Source organism: Stegostoma tigrinum, unplaced genomic scaffold (assembly GCF_030684315.1).
Source record: "Stegostoma tigrinum isolate sSteTig4 unplaced genomic scaffold, sSteTig4.hap1 scaffold_67, whole genome shotgun sequence".
Lineage (NCBI taxonomy): Eukaryota > Metazoa > Chordata > Chondrichthyes > Orectolobiformes > Stegostomatidae > Stegostoma > Stegostoma tigrinum.
Window position 1 is genome coordinate 435813 of NW_026728611.1, and position 16822 is coordinate 452634.

General features: G+C 44.1%; 1 long non-coding RNA gene across 3 annotated transcripts; it reads left to right on the forward strand.

Annotated features, from left to right (window-relative positions):
- Positions 1-235: 235 nt before the first annotated feature.
- Positions 236-15358, forward strand: LOC132209137 (uncharacterized). 3 transcript variants are annotated; one of them, XR_009445235.1, is made up of 4 exons: positions 236-324; positions 3319-3450; positions 11374-11473; positions 13801-15358. It is a non-coding gene; the product is annotated as an uncharacterized LOC132209137 (long non-coding RNA). The 3 variants fall into 3 exon arrangements; XR_009445236.1 differs by lacking the exon at positions 236-324 and having other exon boundaries at positions 3426-3487; XR_009445237.1 differs by lacking the exons at positions 236-324; positions 3319-3450 and adding an exon at positions 10112-10175.
- Positions 15359-16822: the final 1464 nt, after the last annotated feature.

Below are 16822 nucleotides of genomic sequence, written 5' to 3' on the forward strand. Positions count from 1 at the left end.
CCATTGTCTCCCCCTGATTGGTGGAAGAATAACCCCGCCCACCCGCCGCGTGGATGACGTCAACAAAAAGAAAGACCAGCGGGTCCGGCAGCTTCTGTGACGGAGTAAACACAATCGACATTTCGAGTCCGGTGATTCTGACTTAGAACTGGGCCCAGCCCTTGTCCTCTGATTGGTTGGAGGAGAAGCATTTCCGGTGCCTTCTCTGTCCCGCCTCTTGCTTGCTATTGGTCGTTCGATGTCAAACAGCCGTATTCAGCTAAGGAGCATGCGTACTAGGAGAGATATCCGGAATGAAATGGTTCTCCATGAGAGCCTCAAGCGGTGAGTACAGGTTAAGGGGGAGGGCAACTTCAGTGCTGTATTCCAGCAAGAGGGCGGCATGACAGCTCAGTTTAGGTCTCAAGTCTCAAACAGAGGTCTTCTGGTGCTGCGTGAGTGATAATGGGAACCGCAGATGCTGGAGAGTGTGAGATAATAAAATGTGAAGCTGGATGAACACAGCAGGCCCAGCAGCACCTCAGGAGTACAAAAGCTGACGTTTCGGGCCAAGACCCTTCATCAGAGAGGGGGATGGGGTGAGGGACCTCCCACCGACATCCTCCAACCTCGTTGTTCCCCAACGGTCCGTTTCTATCTCCTGCCCAAAATCCACAAACCTGTCTGAGCCTGCTCCTGCCCCACCGAACTCATCTACACCTATCTGGACTCCATTTTCTCCCCTTTGGTCCAGGAACTCCGCACCTAAGTCTGTGACACCACCCATGCCCTCCACCTCCTCCAGGACTTCCAATTCCCTGGCCCCCAACACCTCATCTTCACCATGGACGTCCAGTCCCTATACACCTGCATTCCGCATGCAGATGGTCTCAAGGCCCTCGCTTCTTCCTGTCCCGCAGGCCCGACCAGTCCCCCTCCACCGACACCCTCATCCGCCTAGCCAAACTTGTCCTCACCCTCAACAACTTCTCTTTCGATTCCTCCCACTTCCTACAGACTAAGAGGGTGGCCATGGGCCCCAGCTATGCCTGCCTCTTTGTAGGTTACGTGGAACAGTCCCTTTTCTGCACCTACACAGGCCCCAAACCCCACCTCTTCCTCCGTTACATTGATGACTGTATCAGCGCTGCCTCTTTCTCCCCAGAGGAGCTCAAACAGTTCATCCACTTCACCAACACCTTCCACCCCAACCTTCAGTTCACCTGGGCCATCTCCAGCACATCCCTCACGTTCCTGGATCTCTCAGTCTCCATCGCAGGCAACCAGCTTGTTACCGATGTCCATTTCAAGCCCACCGACTCCCACAGCTACCTAGAATACACCTCCTCTCACCCACCCTCCTGCAAAAATTCCATCCCCTATTCCCAACTCCTCCGTCTCCGCCGCATCTGCTCCCACGATGAGGCATTCCACTCCCACACATCCCAGATGTCCAAGTTCTTCAAGGACCGCACTTTCCCCCCACAGTGGTCGAAAACGCCCTTGACCGAGTCTCCTGCATTTCCCGCAACACATCCCTCACACCCCGCCCCCGCCACAACTGCCCAAAGAGGATCCCCCTCGTTCTCTCACACCACCCCACCAACTTCAGGATACAACGCATCATCCTCTGACACTTCTGTCTACAATCCGACCCCACCACTCAAGACACTTTTCCATCCCCAACCTGTCTGCTTTCTGGAGAGACCACTCTCTCCGTGACTCCCTTGTTTGCTCCACACTGCCCTCCAACCCCACCACACCCGGCACCTTCCCCTGCAACCGCAGGAAATGCTACACTTGCCCCCACACCTCCTCCCTCACCCCTATCCCAGGCCCCAAGATGACTTTCCACATTAAGCAGAGGTTCACCTGCACATCTGCCAATGTGGTATACTGCATCCACTGTACCCAGTGTGGCTTCCTCTACATTGGGGAAACCAAGCGGAGGCTAGGGGACCGCTTTGCAGAACACCTCCGCTCAGTTCGCAATAAACAACTGCACCTCCCAGTCGCAAACCATTTCCACTCCCCCTCCCATTCTTTAGATGACATGTCCATGATGGGCCTCCTGCAGTGCCACAATGATGCCACCCGAAGGTTGCAGGAACAGCAACTCATATTCCGCTTGGGAACCCTGCAGCCCAATGGTGTCAATGTGGACTTCACCAGCTTCAAAATCTCCCCTTCCACCACCGCATCCCAAAACCAGCCCAGCTCGTCGCCTCCACCCACTGCATCCCAAAACCAGTCCAACCTGTCTCTGCCTCCCTAACCTGTTCTTCCTCTCACCCATCCCTTCCTCCCACTCCAAGCCGCACCTCCGTTTCCTACCTACTAAGCTCATCCCACGTCCTTGACCTGTCCATCTTGCCTGGACTGACCTATCCCCTTCCTACCTCCCCACCTATCTTCTCTTCTCTCCATCTTCGGTCCGCCTCCCCCTCTCTCCCTATTTATTCCAGAACCCTCACCCCATCCTCGTCTCTGATGAAGGGTCTAGGCCCGAAACGTCAGCTTTTGTGCTTCTGAGATGCTGCTGGGCCTGCTGTGTTCTTTTGGTGCTGCGTGTAGGTTGCAGAGAGCCTCAGGCTTCCTCCCTGAAACAGGCCTAGACTGTCCAGAGAGAGGGAAAGTCCTGTCAGCTTTTACCCTGTCAAGCCACTTCAGAATGTGATTACAGCAATTAGAGGTGTTCTCAGTAAAGCAGAACTCCAATGTGCACTCACTGGTTAGAGGTCTTTCCACTGTGTCCTGTGTTAGAACCCGCGCAGAGTTTTTAAAAATCATTTTGGTTTGAATCTGAGAGTTGAACGGCGACCTCTGGACTGTGAGCAGCAGTTGTGCTAAAAATACAATACAAAATCAATTACTAGTTTCTGAGGCCAGGCCTGGAAGTTAATTGGAGGTTGTTTCTTATTCAAAAACTGTGTAGACTCTTTTGGCCATTAATAAGGTCAGCATCTGAGAAGTGGTGCCAGCAAGTTTGGGAGAGAATGTGGTCAAACAGAAGGAGTTTAAAACTGGGCCAAATGCACATCTTTGACACTGAGCCTCTGAGCCTCTGTCACACCAGCTGGCTGCTGGTGTGACAGAGGCTCAGAGAAAGAGCACAGAGTGGAGGGAGAGAGCTGAACAGGGTGGGGCCCTGTGGTTTGGATGTTGGGGTTATTCTTCGCCCATCACCCCGCCTCAAAATCCAGCCGGTTGTTTCTCTCATTGTCCCTCTTCCACAGCTTTACCCACTTCTGTACCTCCAGCCCCTATCCCACCCCTTGCTTCCCTCAGTATCAGCAAACTTCCAAAGATATTTCTGACATACTCTGTTACTTTTCTCAGAACATTCAACAACTTGAAAACTGGATTGAAAATGAGAGACAGAGCAGCCACGGCAGAAGCAACCAAAATCACTCTGCACCTTCTTGATCTGCTGCAATCTGCGTCGTGAAGTAGCTCCCATGTTGCACTTTGGTAAAGAGTTACAGGATTTTCATCCAGTGGTGATAAGGTTGTGCTGTTTTTTTGTGTCAGTTATCGTCATTTTGTTCTTATGTTCCACCCTTCAACAGAATAGAAACATAGAAAATAGGAACAGGTGCAGGCCATTGTAGCTTTCGATCCTTCTCCGCTAGTCACTTTAATCATGACTGATCATTCTACTCAGCCTCTTCCCACTTTAGAGCTCGACCCTTTGATCCCTTAAGCCCCGACAACTATACATATTATCATCTTGTTGGAAGCATCCAGTGTTCGGCCTTAACTGCTTTCTGTGGCAGCAAATTTCACAGGGTCACCAGTCTCTGTATTTTTTTTTTGATTTCCTCATTTCAATCCTTAACAGCCTAGCCCATGCCCCTAAGCTCTGTCTCCCTGGTCATTGACAACATCCTTCCTGTACTTACCTAGAATTTTATTGGTTTCTGTGAAATCTTTCCGCATTCTTCTAAACTCCAGTGAATTTCATCCTAACCAATCCATCCTATTCTTATATGCAAGTCTCGCCATCCCAGGGATCAGTCTAATCAACTGCTGTGAACAGCCTCCAGAGCCAGAAGTTCCTTCCTCAGATAAAAATTACAAATTTACACATACCATTCCAGGTGTGGTCTCACTAAGATCCTGTACAATTTCAGTCAGACATCCCTGCTCCTGTACTCAAATGCTCTAACTCTGCAGGTCAAAATACCATTTGCCTTCTTCACCCCCTGCTACACCTGCATGCTTACTGTCAGTGACTTGTGTTTTCCTAGTTTTGTAATCCAACTGGATAATCTCGAACGGAGACGCATTTCTCATTTAAATGACGAATTGATTGAATGAATACCTGGGATCCACCATGGACCACAGTACCACACTGGTCACTGGTTGGCATACAAGAAATGATTGTTTATTCTGACTGTTTCTGTGTGCCAAACAGTTCTGTAACCCTGTGAATACCCAATCTCTCATGCTTTAACTTTACTTGCTAATCTCTTCTGTGGGACCTTTGAATGCCTTCTCAAAGCCGACATAAGCCACATCCACTGCCTTTTCAACTCTAAATGTTGCATTCTTGAAACATTCCGGCAGTTTTGTCCATCATGATTTCCCTTTCGTAAATCCATACTGACTGTAATTCTGTCACTGTTTTCCAGTGTTAGTCTAAGGTTCATATTTCTCAGGCTACTCCCACATCCCTACTAAAACAAAGAGCTAATATCAGCCACTTTCCAGTCATCTCACACCCACCCATATTTATAGATGATACGAATATTTCTGAAATTTCCTCCCTTACTTCCCACAATGTCCTGGAATACACTAGATCAGGTACTGGAGATTTATCCACGTTTATATTTTCTGAGACATTTAGCACTTCGTCTCCTGTAATGTGAACTATTTTCAAAATATCAAAAATTATTTGAGCTCTCTAGCCTCCTTCATTACAACTTGTCCATGCCGACCAGGCTTCCCAAACTGAACGAGTCCCACTTGCTTCAGTTGGGTCCATATACCTCCAAAACTTTCCTATTCATGTACCTGTCCAAATGTCTTTTAAATATTGGAAGTGTACCTGCATCTTTCACTTCCTTTGGCAGTTCATTCCACATAGAAACAACCCTCTGTTTGAAACAGATCCCCCTTGTTTCCCTTCAAATCTTTCTCCTCTCCTGTTTAAAAAATACCCTCTAGTTTTGGACTCCCCTATCCAAGGGAGAAGACCCTTGCTGTTCACATTATACCCCTCACGATTTTATAATCCTCTCGAAAGTCACTGCTCAACCTCCTATTTTCAAGTGAAGTCCCAGTCTCTCCTCATAACTCATACCCTCCAGTTCTGGTAAACTATAGACTGTAAGTGTAGCATGAAGCCACCCAGAGTAGAAAGTTAATCCAGCCACGAGAAGCATCACCGAACCTTCACCTCTTTGGCCCTTCGTCAAATAGTCTGGCAATAAGAACTGTCCAGATTCAGGCATGAACAGGGAACGTTTCAGCTTGCTTTCTGCAGCCCCCTAGTCTTGAAATTCCCCTCCCAAATGAAAAGGGATCTTCCATTCACCTTATCTGTATTCTTCATGATTTTATAAACATATAAATCACCCCTCCATTCTTAGACTGCAGTGGAAAAATGCCTCAACCGATCAAGCCTCTTGTTATGATTGTCAACCTCCATTCCTGGCAACTTCCTGCTAAATCTTTGCTGAATCCTCCCCAGGATGATGATATCCTTCGTCCAACAGGAGATCTAGAGTGGACACATTACTCCAGAAGAGGCCTCACTGATGTTCTGCACGATTTCAACATAATGTTCCACCTCCTATACTCTACAGGTCTGAGCAGTGAAGGCAAGCAGGCTAAACACTGACTTACCATCCTTTCTACATGTGACACCAACCTCACAGAATTAAGGGCCTGAACCCTGAGGCCTCTCTGTTCGAAAACAGTAACCCCAAGGCCCTACGTTTAATTGTACAAGTCCTGATCGTGTTTGTTTTACCAAAATGAAATACCTCGCCTTCATCCAAATTAAACACCACCTGCCATTCCTCAGCCTCTTAACCCAATAAATCAAGATCTCTTTGTAATCTTGGACAGCCTACTTCGCTGTACACTATCCTGCCTATTTTGGTGTCATCTGCAAACTTACTGACCATGTCTGCACTATTCTCATCTAAATCGCTTTTTTTTATATAAAGTCAAACAAAATTGGAGCGAGCACTGACCCCTGTGGAACACTTGTGGTAACAGGCCTCCGGTCTGACAAACAACCCTCTACCACCAGTCCCTGTGCCCTGTCATGAAGCCATATTTGTATCCAGTTGACAAGCTCCCCCTCAATCCCATACGATCTAACTTGACTAATTAGTCCACCTTGTGGAACCTTGTCAAAAACTTTACTCTTTTCAAAATAAACTACGTCCACCATTCTGCCCTCAATAATTTTCTTTGCTACTTCTCCAAAAAACTCAATCAACTAATCATTCCTTGACTCTCCAAATACATAAATCCTACATTTGACAATTACCTTCAACTACATACCCAAAACCGAAGTCAGACTCAGGTCTACAGCTCCCAGGTTTCTCCTGATATCCCTTAAACAAAGGCACAATTTTAGCCACTCTCCAGTCATCTGGCACCTCACCCGTAATTATAGATGATACAAATATTTCTGCAACGGGGCCCCATGTTTTCTCTTTAACTTCCCATAGCATGGTTTGATGCACTAGAGCAGGACCTGGAGGTTTAAAGTCAGAGTGTAATACAGCATGGAAACAGGCCCTTCGGCCCAAACTGGCCTGTGCTGACTTTGGTGCCCACTCAGCAATTTCTAACTGCCGGCATTTGGTCCATATCCCCCTCTAAACACTTCCATCCATCTACCTGCCCAAATGTGTTTTAAACGTTGCTATTGTACCTGTCTCAACCACTTTCTCTGGCAGCCCATTCCAAATATGCACCACTGTCTGTGAGAAGAAGTTGCCCCTCACGTCCTCCTTAAATCTGCCCCCCTCACCTTAAATCTGTACACTCTAGTTTTCCATTCCCCATCCCAGGGAAAAAGACTACGTGCATTCATTCTATCTATGCCACTCATGATTTTATTCACCTCAATAAGTTCAGCCCTCATTCTCCTCCATTGCAAGGAATAAAGTCCAATCCTGGCCAACCTCTCCTTAGAACTCACCTACTGTTCCTAGCAACATCCTTGTAACTCTTCTTTGCACGTTTTCCAGTTTAACGATGCCTTTCCTGTAACAGGGTGACCAAAACTGTACACCACACTGCAAGTGTGGCCTCACCAATGAGCTGCACATCTTTAACATAACATCCCAACTCTTATATGCAGTGCCTCGACCGAAGAAGGCCAGCATGCTAAATGCTTTCTTCACCACCCTGTCGACCTGTGATGCTGCTTTCCACCAACTATGCACTTGTGTTTCTCGGTCTCTCTGTTCCACAATATTCCTCAGAACTTCACCATTTACTGTATAACTCCTACCTTGGCTGAACTTTCCAAAGGCCAACACCTCACACTTAGCTGTGTTGAGTTTCATTTGGCAATCCTCAGCCCACTTCCCCATCTGATCACAATCCCCCTGTAATTTTTGATACCTCAGCGATGCCTCTTAAATTTGCAGATGATACAAAATTACTAATCATGGCATATACATTCATATCCAGATCACTTATGTAAGGGAGAAATAGCAAAGACCCCAGTATCGACCCCCGTGGCACACCATTAGCCACAGGCCTCCAGTCCGAGAACCAACGTTCAGCCATCACGCTATGCTTCCTACCATCGACCCAATTTCGAATCCCATGAGCTAGCTCTCCCTGGATCCCACACAACCGAACCTTCATGACTAGGCTGCCATATGGTACCTTGTTGAAGGCCTTACTAAAGTCCATATAGACAGCATTCGCTGCCCTAAACTCATCAATCCTCTTGCTTACCTCCTCAAAAAACTTGAATAGATTTGTCAGGCATGATTCCTGTGCACAAATCAATGCTGACTATCCCTAATCAGATCTTGAATATCCCAGCTTTGGTTGATCGACTCCCTGAATATCATCTTCTGGTTCACTGGCCTGTAGTTCCCTGGCTGGTTTTTGCTCCCTTTCTTAACCAATGGGACAACATTAGCCACCCTCCAGTCTTCTGGAATTTCAGTCGTGAGAAAAGATGAAGGGAAAAATCTCTGCAAGGGTCTCTGCAATTTCTTCCCCAGCCTCCCACAGTGTCCAAAGATGGACTTCATCAGATCCAGTTGATTTATCAACTTTAATGTGCTTTAAGGCTGCAAACGCCACCTCGATGGTCCAAAACATCCCCACTTGCTTCCCTTGTTTCCTTAGCATCCATGATTCTCTGCTTAGTAAATACTGAGGAGAAATATTCATTGAAAATCTCCCCCATCCCCATGAGCGGTTTTCAAACCAAAATATTTCTACCCCTGACTTGTCCCCCATCCATTTCTTTCTCAACAGTGAAAACTGATGCAATATATTCCTTTCAAATCTCTCTCCTCTCCTGATGCTCAACACAGAGTTGATCTCTTTCATCTTTATGGAGTCCTGCTTGCTCTCTTGGTGCTCTCTTGCTTTTAATGCACTTGTAGAAACTCTTTGAATTATTCTTAAGCTTATCAACCAAGGCAGTTTCATGTTGCCTTTTTACCATCCTGATCTCCTGTTTAAGAATGCCCCTAACACTGTTTACACTTTCAAGAGATTCATTTGAGCCAAGTTTTTTTTATATCTACTAATTTATATATTTTTTATTCTTGACTAAAACCCGAGTATCTTTTTTCACCCATTGTTCTCTAATTCTACCAGCCTTACCTTTCACTCTTTCAGAGACATAATGACTCTGAATTGTCACATTTTTGAAAGCCCCCCACTTATCAGACATCCTTATTCCTGCCGTCTACTCATGTCAACTCTTGAAGGTTATAAAAACAGAAGCTGCTGGAAAAGCTTAGCAGGTCTGGCAGCATCTGTGGCGGACAAATCAGAGTTAATATTGCGGGTCTGTTAATCCTTCCTCAGAAGTGTTGAAAGTTCTTTTCTTATAGCATTAAAATTTGCCTTACTCCAATTAAAGCTTTTAGTTTTTCTGGAAGACATATCCTGTTCCATAATTGTTTTAAAACTGATCGTAATTCTGTCACAAGACTCAAAGTTTCCCTGTACTGTCACTTCAGTCACTTGCTATGCCTTATTATTTTTCCCATAGGAACATCGATTTATTGATAAAGAAAAATTTCTTGAACACATTTCTCAAAATACTCACCATCTAAACCTTTAACACAATGGCAGTCCCAGTAAATGTTTGGAAACTGAAAATGACCAACTGTTATAACCTTGTTATTCTTACACATATCTGAAATCCCTCTGCATATTTGTTCCTCAGTTTCCCTCTGACTATTAGGAAGCCTATGGTACAATCCCATCAGATGATTGTTCCTTTCTTATTTCTTATTTCTAATTTCAACATATGTTTTCATGGGATGATTTTTCAGAAACATCTCTTCTAGTGATAGCAGCAATGTTTTCCTTATTTAAAAAAAAATCCCTGCGATTGGCCCATATTCGCTCCAAACCATTCAAATTCATGTCCTTATCTGAATGTTTTTCAAACATCATTACTACCCACATCCATCACTTCCTCTGGCAGTTCATTCCACACACTGAGCACTCTTTATAAAACAAAAAGATGCCCGTCATGTCTTTTTTAAAATCTTTCTCCTATCATTTTAAAAATATGCCCCTGGTTTTGAAATCCCCCACCTGAGGGAAACAACCTTTGCTATTCCTTATCGGTGTCTCTCGTTATTTTATTAAACCGACATAAGGTCATCCTTCAACCTCTTACCTTCCCGTGAAAGAAGTTCCCGCCAATCCAGCGTATGTTTATAACTCAACGCCTCCATTCCTGGCAATATCCTGCTAAGTGTTTTTCCAAACCCACTCAAGTTTAACAATATTCTTCCCACAACAGGATGGCCAGAGCAGCACGCAGTCCTCCAGAAGAGGACTCGCCAACATCGCTTCCCAACTCCTGTACTCAAAGGCCTGAGCAATGAAGACAAGTGTGCTAAATGCCTTCCTCACCACCCTGTCTACCTGTGATGCAAATTTCAAAGAATGATGTACCTGAAACCCAAGGTTTTTTTCTGATCTGCAACACTACCCAGAGCCCAACCATTAATTGTGTAAGTCCTGCCCTTGTGAAGTATTGCGTTGTGGTAAAACAAACATTTATCCGAATAAAATTCAATCTCCCATTCCTCAGCCCATTGCCCCAATTGAATAAGATCTCTCTGAAATGCAGAAAGCTACGAGGCCATCTCCCTTGTTATGACAACAAATAATAATCAATGAAAAGATGTTCTGCTTCATTTGTACAAGGAAGGGGTTGGACCAATTCTCGAATACTGTCTGCAGGTTTTGGTCTTCTGTTCTTTTATTCAAAGTGGCTCAGAGGAGGTTTACAAGATTGAAATCTGGAATCAGTGGGTTGTCTGAGGAAGATGGATTGGGCAGGGAAGAGGGAAAAGGATTTGTCAGGAGCTGCTGATTAAAACAGGAAACTGAAGTGAGCCAGGATATAGGGTGTATTGAAGTAGAGTCTGTTTGGGTTGAGCTGAGAAACACCAATGGACAGAAAATGACCTTAGTGCTGCATATGGACCCCAAGCTGCAGTAATATTACGGAGGCATTAGGGTGGAATTGAGAGATATAAGGCATAAAGTTATGGCTTTAATTACAGGTGACTGCAACCTCCTTATAAATTGCCCAAATCACACTGTAACAGTACAGTGCAGGAGGAATCCTTAGTGTCTATATGGTACAATTTTATGAATCAACATTTTGAAGTAGCAGATGGGTATTGTATAATGAGGATGGAATAACTGACAATCCAGTTGAGTGTGGGCCCTTAAGGATGAGGGACCACAATAGGATAGAATTCTTCACAAAACTGGAGAGTGATCATGTTGTTTCTGAGTCTTGGGTCCTGTAATTAAATGAAAGAAGTTAAAATGGTATGAGGCACGAGCCAGTTGTGATAAATGGTGAATCAGTGTTTAAATGGATGATGGGAAATGGGTAATGGCAAACATTGAAAGAGGGTGTGGGCAAGCTGTGGAAGTTCTTCATCGCAGCCTGGCACAAGAACAAAATGGGAAACATGATCAAACCACAGCACAGAAAGGGAAATGAACACGTGTTAAATTTAAGGAAGCAGCATACACAATTAGGCCAATAAAACAACTGACAACAGGATTGGGAGCAGTTTAGATTTCTGCAAAGGGAAACAAAGGGATTTAATCAGAGTGAGAAAACAGAACATGAGTGCATGCTGCAGGGACCATACACCCAATAGAATTTTGTTTTATGTTCATTCACAGGATGTGGACTTTGCAGGCTTGGCCAGAATTTATTGCCCAGAGGGCTATCAAGTGTCAACTGCATTGCTGTACGGCTGGAGTCACATATCGACCAAACCAGGTGAAGGATAACAGTTCCTTTTCCTGAAGGATATTAGTGAGCCAGATGATTTTTTTTTTTCCTGACGATTGACAACGGTTTCATGATCATCATTAAACTCTTCGTTGAAAACTGGTAGTGAAAGACTGGTCACGAAGAATATGGGCTCTCCCTACAAGCAGAAACAATGAATTTATAATGGCGTGCAAAGTGATGGCAGACCAATTAAATATGACTGAGGTTTTCAATAAGGAGGATACAAATCATGTCCCAAAATTAAGGGGCTCTCAGGGTCTAATAGGAAGGTGGAATCAGTATTATTCGGAAAATATTGGAAAAACTAATGGGATAACAGGCAGATAAATCTCCAGAGACTGATAACCTTCATCTCAAAATACCTTAGGAAGTGGCTGTAGAAATAGTAGATGCACAAGTGGTTATCCTCCAAATTCTATACAGGGTCAGTTTTTTATAGATTGGAGGATAGCTAATGTCACCCCAGTATGTAAGAAGGGAGTCAGAAAGAAAACAGGGAATTTGCATAAAATTGTTGGTTGGAAAAATATGTTAGAGTCAGCTATAAAAGATGGAATAACAGAGTACTTGGAAGATAGTGTCAAGGTCAGACAGAGCCAGCAGAGCCTTTTTCCGTGCTGTAGACTGTGTTGGGCGTGAATTCCCGCCACGCCACTCACCATCCTGACTTGGAAATGTATTGCTCTACCTTCAGTACTGCTGGTTCAAAATCCTGAATTCTCTCCCTAACAGCATTATGTGTCCACCTACCATTCATGGACTATAGTGGTTCATGAAGGCAGATCACTGCCACCTTCTCCATGACAACTAAACTCAGCCAGCAATGCCCACAGGATGTTTTTTAAAAAAAAACAATCAAGGCCAAGTGCGAATGTGGAATCGAAGCGTAAATAGATCAGCTTTGACCTTCTTGAGGCTCGAGGGACAGAATGGACAACTCTGATTCCTAATTTGTGTGTTCTCTACTCCGAATTAAAATGCATCATCCCACTAGGAATGATGTATTCCCTGTAAGTTAGAAGGATGACAGCTGATGTGAATAAATTTTTTCCAATGTTAATTGAAGCTGTTTGGGGTGTAGGGAGGAACTAATCCACTGGGTGAGTGAAGTGGGAGCCCACCCCTGACCCCCCTCACCCACAGTAATCAGACAAGACTCGAGTTTCTTTGTCTTGCGGTTTGTTCAAACAAAGGAATGAGGAACAAGTGTAGGCCACTCGACCCCTCGAACCTGCTCTGCGACTCTATAAAATCACTGATCGAATTTCAACCTCAGCTCTATGTGCGTGCATATCTCAGAATATCTTGCATTGTCTTGGTCAGCAAGAATCTGCCTTTTTTTAAAAAAAATAGAAAGATTCTGCATCCACTGCCTTTTGGCGAAGGGAATCACAAGGGTTCTCAGCCCTCTGAGAGAAAAGAAATGTTCCCCACTATTTCAAATGGACTCACCCTTACCTTTAAACAATGACCCTCAGTTCTAGATCCTTCCACAAGAGGGACCACGTTTTCACCATGCATCTGGTCAGGTCCCCTCAGGATCTTTCATGTTTCAATTTAGACTCCTCTTTCTTTTCTCAACTCCAGACGATACAGGCGAGCCTGTCTAGATTTTCCTCTCGATTTTCTTTTAAGGCAATCCACTCATTCCAGGTATTATTCCACTGAATTTGCCCCGAAATGTTTCATAACCTTCTTTAAGTCTTTTGACCAGAACTGAACACAGTACTCCAAATGCAAATCTCACCAGTGCAAAAGGGGAATTACTTATCGAAAGGAGGACCATGAATTCCCACCTGCTTGCAGGAATGCATTTTCAGCCAGCTTCGGTCATTTACACGTATCCAGTTACAGACTGACACAGGTTATGGTTCAATAGTTGTACAGTTTGTATTGTTACACCGACAGCATTGTTGTGGTCTCACTCAAACCTCCCACTCTGGCTCTGCACAAATAATGATTGGCTCTGCAGACAATTCCCACAGCCTGATTTGTCCTGTATTTTTCATCTTCTGTCCTTTCAAAGATATCAAATGATCCAAGTGGAATAGCTCAACAAGACTGACATCATGAAGGAAAAAAACAGGGTTTCTGTTTCGGGTCCGGTGACCCTTACTCTCAACTTGAGAAAGGGTCACCAGACCTGAAACATTCACTCTGTTTTTTTCATTCACAGATGTTGTCAGTCCGGCTGAGCTTTTCCAGCAACTTTTATTTTCATTCCTGACTTACAACACCCGCAGTTTTTTGTGAGCCAGGTGACAATCCGGCAGCTTTCATTCTACTTTTACTGTATTAAATTTATTTTCCAGGAAATTTGAAAGGGAACATTTACTGACAGGCAGCTCAACTCAAACACTGGATCAAAAACTGCCAGGAACACTTAATTCTCAGGAGCTTTGAACATGGAAGGAACAAGCATCGTTTACAGTGAAGAGAAACCATACATGTGGTGTGTGTGGACAAGCCTTCAGTCAGTTGTCTGGCCTGACAGTACGTAAATGCAGTCAAAACAGGGTGACAACAATGACATCGTGCAGCACTTGCTTTGTAATATCATAGTGATGGATCTCAGTTTGAGTTAAGCAAGGGCCACTCATCTCCATTCTTGGTGAAAACATGGACCAAACAGCTGAATTCCAAATGTGAGAGTGACTATCCACTATCTTAAAGCTCCATTTGACAGAGCATTGTGTTGAGGAATCATGACAAAGCTAAGTTCAATAGGAACTAGAGAATATTATTCTTCCATGGATAGCTGGTTTTTGAAAACATTGTGTCTTCAGACCTCACTGGATTGAAACAAGGTGAGTTTATTCAAACTTGTACCACATACACGCGGAAGAGGTCTATAAGCCGAGCTCGGAGACACTTCCATTTACAGCTACTCAGAAACAGCATATTAAGGCATTTTCACGTCAGAATGGTTGCATGTAACATTGATATAAAATAAATGTATATGTCAGTTACTTACTACAAAACAGGATGCTGTTCAGTTTCTGACAAAGTTCTGAGTCCTCTAATTTCAACAGGACTGCCACTTCCATTCTATCTTCAGAGCTTCTCCACCCCACTATCAGCTCACAGCTAGGTGAGTAATATTTACATGACTGTTATACAGTTAGTTTCAGAGCCCTAAGTAACTGTTGATGTTTCACTGTTATGGACCTGCAGTTAAACTGTCTGAGACATGTGAATGTGAGAACATCCCATTCATTTATATACTTCTATAAATTAAAGTCTTTTGTCTGCATTTGATTCCTACACAGAGACTTTAATTTATAGAAGTAAACTCTTATCCACCTACACATTGATATGCAAGTACTACCCTGAAGCTTCCTGCCCAGCTAGAAATTCAATGTAAAGCTCTTGTAACTCCTTTTCTTCTCACACATCGGTCTGCAGACTCTGTCTTAAGTTTCCTGACTGAATTAAAATGAGAATCAAACTGTTTCAAATAGGGTTAGGTGGGGAAGTTTTGTAAAGGTGTGAAACCTCTGAAGCATGTAACTTCTGTCGCTGACAAAGGGGCCAGGGCTCTGACTTTGTTCTAGTCAGACACACTGGCAACTTGAAATCAGAATCTGTCCCAGACAACAACTCGAAATCGCCTCCCGCCATTAGCAGCTGCTTCACTAGCAATCGATACTATATCCTGGTCTTTTATGTTGTTGCTGGAATAACTGTTTGGTATCCTGTTTTTGTCTGTTGTAGTAATTGTTTTCTGTATCATGTCATTGTCAGTTGTGAAATCGTTTTATGCATCATGTCTTTTGTAAACTATAAAAAGCGGGGACTGTCCGCTGCTCAGGGAGAACTACTTGAGACTGTGCACTCTGTGCTGGGTTGAGTACAGTAATTCTCCACAGCTTGTACTTAGTTGGTTATAAAAGGATTTGTGTTTTTCTAAACAGGTCAGTGTCTTGTTATTGCAGTAAGTCCATAAGGGTCTCCGAAAACGAACTTGACAACATCACAGCTCCGGAACTCAATCCCTCTACCAATAAAACCTAACACACCGTAAGCCTTCTTAACAGCACTATCAACCTGGGTGGCAACTTTCAGGGATCTATGCAGGTGGACACCAAGATCCCTCTGCACATCCACAATACCAATTTTTTTTTCCAATGACCCAGTCTTCTGCCTTCCTATTATTCCTCCCAAAGTGAATCACCTCACGAGTTTTGAGAAGATTTGTAGCTCAGGTTGAGTTTCTGGATGTGAGTTTGCTCACTGAGCTGGAAGGTTTGTTTTCAGACATTTCGTCACCATTCTAGGTAACATCATCAGTGATGATGTTACCTAGAATGGTGACGAAACGTCTGAAAATGAATCACTTCACGTTTATCCGTATTAAACGCCATTTGCCACCTTTCAGCCAAATTCTGCAGTTTATCGAAGTCTCCCTGCAACCTGCAACATTCTTCCACACTGTCCGCCACTCCACCGACTTTAGTGTCACCTGCAAACTTACTCACCCATCCACCTGTGTCGGCGGCCAAGTTATTTATCAAAATGATAAACAATAGTGGTCCCAAAACAGATCCTTGAGACACACCACTAGTGACCTGACTCCAGGCTGAATATGGTTATGGGGAAGTCTGTGCTATGATGGAAGGATAAAATAACAGTAAAGTACATGAACGGAAAGCGATTGCAGAACATGGTGGTGCAGATGTATTTGTGAGTCCTGGCACGTGAATCCTATAATTTTAGTCTGCGCATGTAGCCAGTGATTAAGAAAGTATATGGAATGGTGCTGTTTTATGCAAAAGCTATCTGTATAATCATTGGATTGTTGTACTACACCTGTACTGGGCTTTACTGAGACCACTCCCGATATATTCCGTGCAGTTACAATTCCCTAAACTGAAAACAAAATGCAATTGCTTCAGAAGCTTATCAAATTTATTTCACGTTACTCATTCCCGGAAGGAAAGTCTTGTCGAGCCACAGAGTCATACAGTTCAGGAACAGACCCTTTTGTCCAACCTGTCCATGCTGACCAGAATTTCCAAACTGATGTATTTCCATTTGCTAGCATTAGGCCCATAACCCTCTAAACCCTTCCTATTCATATATCCATCGTGGTGCCTTTTAAATGTTGTGACTGTACCAGTCTCAACCACTTCCTCTGGCAGCTTATTGCTTACACACAACACCCTCTGCATGCAACAGTTACCCTTCAGGTCTCTTTAAAATCTCCTCCGTCTCTCAATAACTTTATGCGCTCTATTTTTGCACACCCTCACCTGAGAAACAATGACCTTGGCTGTTCACTGTATCACACAACATTCAGAGAAAAATTGCCATCTTTCAGCCCCCGAATCAGTC